General features: G+C 37.7%; 1 long non-coding RNA gene across 1 annotated transcript; it reads right to left on the bottom strand.

Annotated features, from left to right (window-relative positions):
* Positions 1-2,235: 2,235 nt before the first annotated feature.
* On the bottom strand, positions 2,236-4,373 carry LOC101169080. Its single transcript, XR_177607.4, has 3 exons — positions 4,316-4,373; positions 3,742-4,023; positions 2,236-2,867 (listed from the first exon to the last, which is right to left on the bottom strand). It is a non-coding gene; the product is annotated as an uncharacterized LOC101169080 (long non-coding RNA).
* Between the last annotated feature and the right edge of the window lie 2,614 nt (positions 4,374-6,987).

Here is a 6,987-nt window from a genome sequence, read left to right as displayed (position 1 = left end):
AGGTGGCAAAATTGGATAAGTTATATATATATGCGTCACAAGGAAAATGGAAATAAGATCAGAAACTTGTGCGTTTACTTTGTCTGTTCTTCTACTACAAGCAGAAACTCTTTTTTCTGATGATGCAGCCATGGTACTTTTTTGGTGGACGTATAATCTTCATACGCCGTCATTAAAATCTCAGACTCCGTCTCACTAAATTATTGCGCTCTCTTTGGTTCTCCACGCGTTTCCATGGTGACTCCGGAAATCGGCGATCTATTGAGAATGTCTTTATGTACCTTCCGTGCACGAGCATTAACCCAGGGTTACCAAGTCGAGCGCAATTACGCCAACTCATATCCGGTCTTTTGGAACCGACATACCCAGAGTAAGCAAGTTCAGGCGGATTTCAGCCAGAGTTCAGGCTGAAATCCTGACATGCTGAAATCCTGACATGCTTCCTGGAATACCCCCCAGGGGGGTATTCCAGGAAGCATGTTTAAACTAGCCTGACTTTAAGCCTGAACTCTGGCTGAAATCCGCCTGAACTTGCTTACTCTGGGTATGTCGGTTCCAAAAGACCGGATATGAGTTGGCGTAATTACGCTCGACTTGGCAACCCTGGGTTAACGCGCGGTACATAAAGACATTCTCAATAGATCGCCGATTTCTGGAGTCACCATGGAAACGCGTGGTGAAAAAAAAGAAAGCGCTGTACTTAAGTGAGACGGAGTCTGAGATTTTAATGACGGCGGAAAAAAATTACAAGTCCATCAAAAAAGTAACATGGCTGAAAAGTAATTTAAATAATTTAGTTAAATTAATTCAAACTCAATAATTGTTTATACAACTCAAATTTACGTATTTATCTAACTAAATGTCACATTACTCCATCAATCTTTTTTCCATCTTAATTACTTATATTACTTGAACTTTCATATGTCTAAGTTTGAGCCGGCAGATATAAGCATTTTTATAACAATAAAAAGAACGGAAAAACAAATGCACGAAGTGCAAAAATTATTGAAGAATATTCCATCGCTGTCATAACATATTTAGGTGGTAGGGGTGCTATATAAACTCATCATCCTCTCCCTTACTCTCACTCATGGTGCAGAGACGTAAGCATAGTAGGACAGAATAGCTAGGCAAAACACGGTGAAACACAGTAAAACAGCTATACAACTAAACACATTTTGTAAAAAACCCACACTTAAACCCAAATCCGTCCAGACAGGCAAAGAGATGATATCCCAGAATCCCTTGCGGTGCCGATCTAACGGCAGCACCAAAGTTACACCTACTTAATTGAATTAATTTGAACGAAAGGAAAATAATTGTCTGAAAACTACGTGTTATTTTTAAGGTGACCTAACAAAAAAAATGATTTATCTTAACTGAAGCAAATAATTAAGTTAGATCAAAGTAAAAAAGTTTATCTTTCCAACATCCATATGTGGTCTTATCACCCTCTCATGGTAAAAAAAAATTATCTGAGCTTTTTCATCCACTAAGTCATCTTTAAATGGACACGCCATGCTGCTTCCCCTCTCTGTAAACAAACTAAGCTTCAACTAAACCTGCTCCAGACCAGGTTATGTTCAGAGCATGGGTTGCCATGGTAACTTGACTCACCCTGAAACATACCTCCATTTCTGGAACCAAAAGCTGAGGTTATCAACTTCCTTAGCCTCAAACTTATCGTGGGAGCTAGCATAACCTGCTTTCTAGAATACCCCCCAGAAGGATGCTCTGTCCAGATGTTTGTGTATTTGTTGGTGTAAGGGTCATTGAAAGAGAAATGTTGAGATACAAAGAATTACCAGTTAAATGCTGTTGGATAAACGGTGAAATATTCAGTTTTTATCATCGTAAATCTGACTTCAGAGGAGTCAGTGCCTCACCAGCCATCAACCTACCTGCCTGTCACTGAGTAGTTGTGTGTCAGAGAGGCAGAGAAAAGACTAAGAGTGTGTGTGTGTGTGTGTGAGATGAGAGAGAGATGCCAGTGTGTGTGGAGGGGTCTCTGACCTCCAGGGTTAATTCTGTTAACTCTAGATAAGCTGCATTTGATGTGTATTGAGGGTGTACACTTTCCTTGAAATAAACACAAGTACAATACTTGCTTGTAGGGTGAGGAGTGTGTTATGGAAAATAATACGGCTTTAATTGCGTGTTTGTGTGTGTACGTCTTGGCAGGTCAGTGTGTGGTGTGGCCCTTTGACTATCACAGTGAAAAAACTCCGCTCTTGGTGTCAATCAAAACTTTATCTATAAAGCACTTTTTATATAAAAATACAACACAAAGTGCTTTACATTAAAACACAATAAAACATAAAAACAAGCATGACGATTAAAACAAGCACCGCCCCTACTCTAATTAATTGGTAAACCCGGACGGTATCGGCTTTCAGGCCAAACCAGGACACATTCCTGTAACACCGGTGTAAAATTTGGAGCAAACAAAAGATGACCTGCATTGCATTTCAGCTTATTAACAAAACTTTATTGACATTTCAAAAACAAAAGTGCAAATTGTTGCTCAGTAGTGTCGTTTCATTGGTCATCAGAGCGGTGGGTACTTTCCAGGACTTCAGCAGCCTTCCAGTTTCCAAACAGCTTGCAACATATAGTTGTGCTTCATTGTATAAACAGTCTGTAAAGAAGGATCCAGCAGTTCAAGTGTGACCGTGTTTAGTCCCAGACTGGAGGAGCGTTGCTTCTGTGTTTGAAATGGACTGCTCATACAAGACGTCCTCCTGGGAGTACATGAGACCGCCAAAAGAGTCCATAATTCCACAGAGGAGTGCCAGGGCAGAAAATACCATTTCAGAGGCAAACAGGATCAGAACTCCCACCAACATGATGGTAACAGAGAGAAAAAGCTGCCAAAAGAAGAAAAACAACAAGCAAGAAATTAGTTTTTCTTTTCAATTATTATCCTTCGTCCTTAAAATCCTTGGCTTTTGCAAGGATACCCCTGAGGGTACTTAATGAAACTAAAAACTAAAAAAAGAACCTTGAATTATTCTATTTGACCAAAATAAGGGTATTCAATAATATATATTTATGGAATTTGAGACTGAAGTCTTAACTTTTCACTTTCCACTTCACTTTTAACTTTTTTTAAATAGTTACTCATAAAGCTTCATAAATCACTTTTTTTATAAATTTTTTTTTATTAAATGCCAATAAAACAGACGGAAACTCTCTGAGTATATTTAGTAGAAGAAAAAACTAGTTTCACGGGGGGCAACATCATTAAGGAAAAAATAAAAAATAGCTTCTTTTTTTTACCTTCTTAAAACACTGGTTATTTTTTCAACCCAATTTTTTTGGGGCACTTCTGTTGAATTATTACTTTTTTGAGCATGATTACTTTTTGGGGTTGTATTTAAACCAAAATTTTGTGTTTTTTTTCATAAGTTTAATCACCCAGCAAAAAGTTAGCCCCATTTTAACCTCGGAATTGGGTTGTGTCAGTGCGTTTTTGTCTTCCCTTCGACATTTTCACGGTGCGTCAAGCAGAAAATCAATCACCAGTTCTTATTTTAAAAAAACACAGTGTGCACAGAAAGCATGCACTTCAAAGCACAGAAACTTTCAGCCAAAACGAAAGTTTAACCAAGAGACCATGCGCGCACGGAACGCCATTGTGAACCAGGTAATATAATTACGCGAAGTCGAGTTCGATTAGAGATTCAGTACGAGAGAAGGAAGCAAAAAGGCGCAACAGAGAGCGTGTAAAGCCTCACATACCCGAGGCTTGGAGGGTTCTTTTCTGATTCCTTTTTCCTGCAGAAGCGTGTTCACAGAATCCACGGTAGCTTTGGTGGAGGCAGTTCATGCGTCAGCAGTCAGACATCAGCCTCTCAGGGCGCTGCGCTTCGCGGCTGTGGGAACTGGAACACTGCTTGAGTTCTTTAGCGGTCATGATCTCATCCGCAGCCTGTCGCTTCCTGTAGTCTCAGCTCTGGGAGAACTGGGCTTTTCCAGGGGGATGTCCAAATTGAAGAGGTGAATGCGCTCCTCCTACACTTTCTTTTGTAGAATATGAAAAGAAAGCTCAATTATTTTTATTATGATTACTATGAAGACACTAAGAGACAGCAAGAAGCATTAAACTAAGAGAGTTTCATCAAACTTATTTTATTTCCACTAATCCAAATTCTCTAATGCATAAAGCAGATTTTGTGTACATAGAGAATTCAAAGTTCTATACATAAAATATTACATGTATTAGAAAAGTTAAAGAAAGTTAAAAAGAACTGAATGTAAAGTAGATTTAAAGTATCAGTTTGCCCAACAGTAGCTGTAACAGGTGACCCCTGACCTTATAAATGAATTAGTGGGTTAAGAAAATGGATGAGTTTAAAGCAACAGTGCAGATGTAAAGTTTTGAATAAAACCTAATTAAATGCAGCTGAGAACAGGTGGGTCTTTCACCTGTATTTAAATAAACTCAGTGTTTCAGCTGGTCTAAGGCTTTCTGGAAGTCTGTTCCAGATATGTGGAGCATAGAAGCTGAATGCATGTTTGGTTTTGACTCTAGGAATTGCAAAAGACCGGATCCAGATGTTCGGACAACGCTGGCTTGTACATACCAGATCAGGAGATCAATCATGTATTCTGGTGCTAAACCATTCAGAGCTTTATAAACTGGCAGCAGAACTTATAAGTGAGCAATAGAATAAAATCAGAATAAATTGTCTAAAGTTCCAATCTGATCATCTTTTGATCTATCTTTAAAAACATTCCCAGTGGTCTTTTACTTATGATTTTTCCATTTTAATCCAAAATTTAATAAGAAAAAAGTGTTGTTTACTAGGACATAGTTTCTACTAAGACACAGTTGGTGCAGTGTTAGCCTTCTAACACTGCCCACCATCCATTTGTTTACACTAGCTTACAGCCCCTCACAACCATATTGGATTTATCCAGCAATACAGTTCTGAGGTGGATGCCGTTTGTATGACGAAAACAAAGATCTAGTCGTCTGCAAGTCCATCGGAATGGAGTGGAGCATGAGCTTGTGGCCTGCCAAATTCGATTGTAGATTTTAAATAACAACTACAAATGGCATTGTTATTGTCTACACCCGGTTCACAATGATCGGAATAAAGAACTACAAGTACTTTAATTTAAAGCTTAATTTTCTATATGTCCTCTGTCATGAGAAAAATGCTAAATGAACATGCTAAAAGCACCAAAAGCATGATTTTGATTAGAGCAAGCAAGTCTTTGCGTGGAAACTTTCAACACTGTAAAAGCTGAATCTTAAGAGAAAAAAACACCATTTGTTTTAGTAAAAATTGTCTTATTTTCTGTCTTATCAAGAAGGTATTTCAACAGATTAATAATCTTAAAAGAAAACATGTCAGTGACTAGAATTTTTCCTGCAATAATAATTCTTGGCAAGACTGTTTCTCTTACACCATTGGCAGATCTTTTTCTTTTCTTTTTTACTTATTCAACTAATCTTTTTAAAAATTTTATACGTTTTTGACTTATTTTTAGGGGTCTATCTTTGCAGTGAAAAGAACCAAAGAAGGAAGAAACCATCTGCTGTTGTCGGGTTGAACCTGAGAGGACAGGAAAAAGACTCAATCAATCATTTCATTTATATGGTCCCCTAACATGACCACAGTCAATAAAAGATGCCATACATTAAAAGTTAAAAATATTAAAACGGTAAATAAAAGGATAAAAACTTGTCAAAAGTCAAATAGTGAACCATATATCATATGTGAATAAAAAGCTGAATAAAACACACCAGTAGAGCATAGTCTCATGCTGTGACAAAAGCTTGGCTTTAAATTGAGTTTTATGATTTAGAAAAACTCTGGAGCATCTGTTACTGAACAGGAAGCACATGTCCTTGTCATCACCAAAGTCCTTTTCATTCTTTTTTTTTCTAGATCAATGTAGCATTTGCCTTACTTTATTATTTTTAGGAGTTGAGGCACAAAATTGGCATAAGCAATTTTCTAATAAAAACAAAATCCGATCTAAAAAATGATTCTCTTTTATCTATTTTTATCTTGTTTGAGGGCCAAAATAGTTTTGTTCGCTTGTTTCTTTAACTTTTCTTTTTTTAGCAGACTTGGTTTTTTCTTATTTTTTAAAAAAGATTTTTATTGCTGTCAGATTTTTTTGCCATAGCTTATACATTTTGCATGCTGTTTAATAAAAATGTTCTCAGAGTTCAGAAACGTATGCTTCCTTCTTAACTCTAACTAAAGTGATTTTCATGTGTGGCCAACAAATCAGTACCAGAGAAACTATGAAGCCCTAAGAAGATTGTTTGACCTTTTAAGGAAATTCTATGTAAAGCAGGGAGAAAATTAGAGGAACCGATGTGAAGGGAACTTCTGCTGTCCACAGAGATTACTCAATATACTTCTAGCAGTTTTGCACTTATGGATATTTTTCGAATCTTGTCTTTTCCCTAGTGACCATCCACTTGGGTTTGTCTCAGCTTTAAACATACCTTTATTATCATTTTTTGTTTGTTTCAACTCTAATGAAAATTATGTTTTTGTTCTTTTTAACGTGTTCTTGTAGCATTTTTCCCATGATGGAGGGCATTTATAAAATAATTAAAGATTAAAACTGGTTTCTGAGTATTTCTTTTTTCAAGACATGATGGATCAGGAGCGTATGACATAGTGCCTTTTGAAGAAGCTCTCAGTGACCTGGAAACTGAAATGGGCGGGCCAAAGTCTCCCTGCTCTGTTCCTTTCTGATGCATCCAACTGGCATCCAGCACAAAGCTGTTCGGCTAAACAGTTCAGATTTTGCTCCCCATTTCATGTTGTACTGGTAAGGTTAGGTTGGGGGTGTGTACGGGCTGGAAGCTAGCGGGAGAGTGTAAACAAAGGGATGATGAGATATCAGTGGAGGCTTACTTCTGCGCCAACGCTCCAACTCAGTGGTGAGGGTCTGATGAACCACTGCCGCTCTCCGCAAACTCTGTCCTTGAAAGCCAAAACACCACTGGGAAGG

This window comes from Oryzias latipes, chromosome 23 (genome assembly GCF_002234675.1).
Source record: "Oryzias latipes chromosome 23, ASM223467v1".
In the NCBI taxonomy this organism is placed as follows: Eukaryota; Metazoa; Chordata; class Actinopteri; order Beloniformes; family Adrianichthyidae; genus Oryzias; species Oryzias latipes.
The sequence above is the reverse complement of the archived record's forward strand: the minus strand, read 5'-3'. Positions and strand labels throughout refer to the sequence as shown.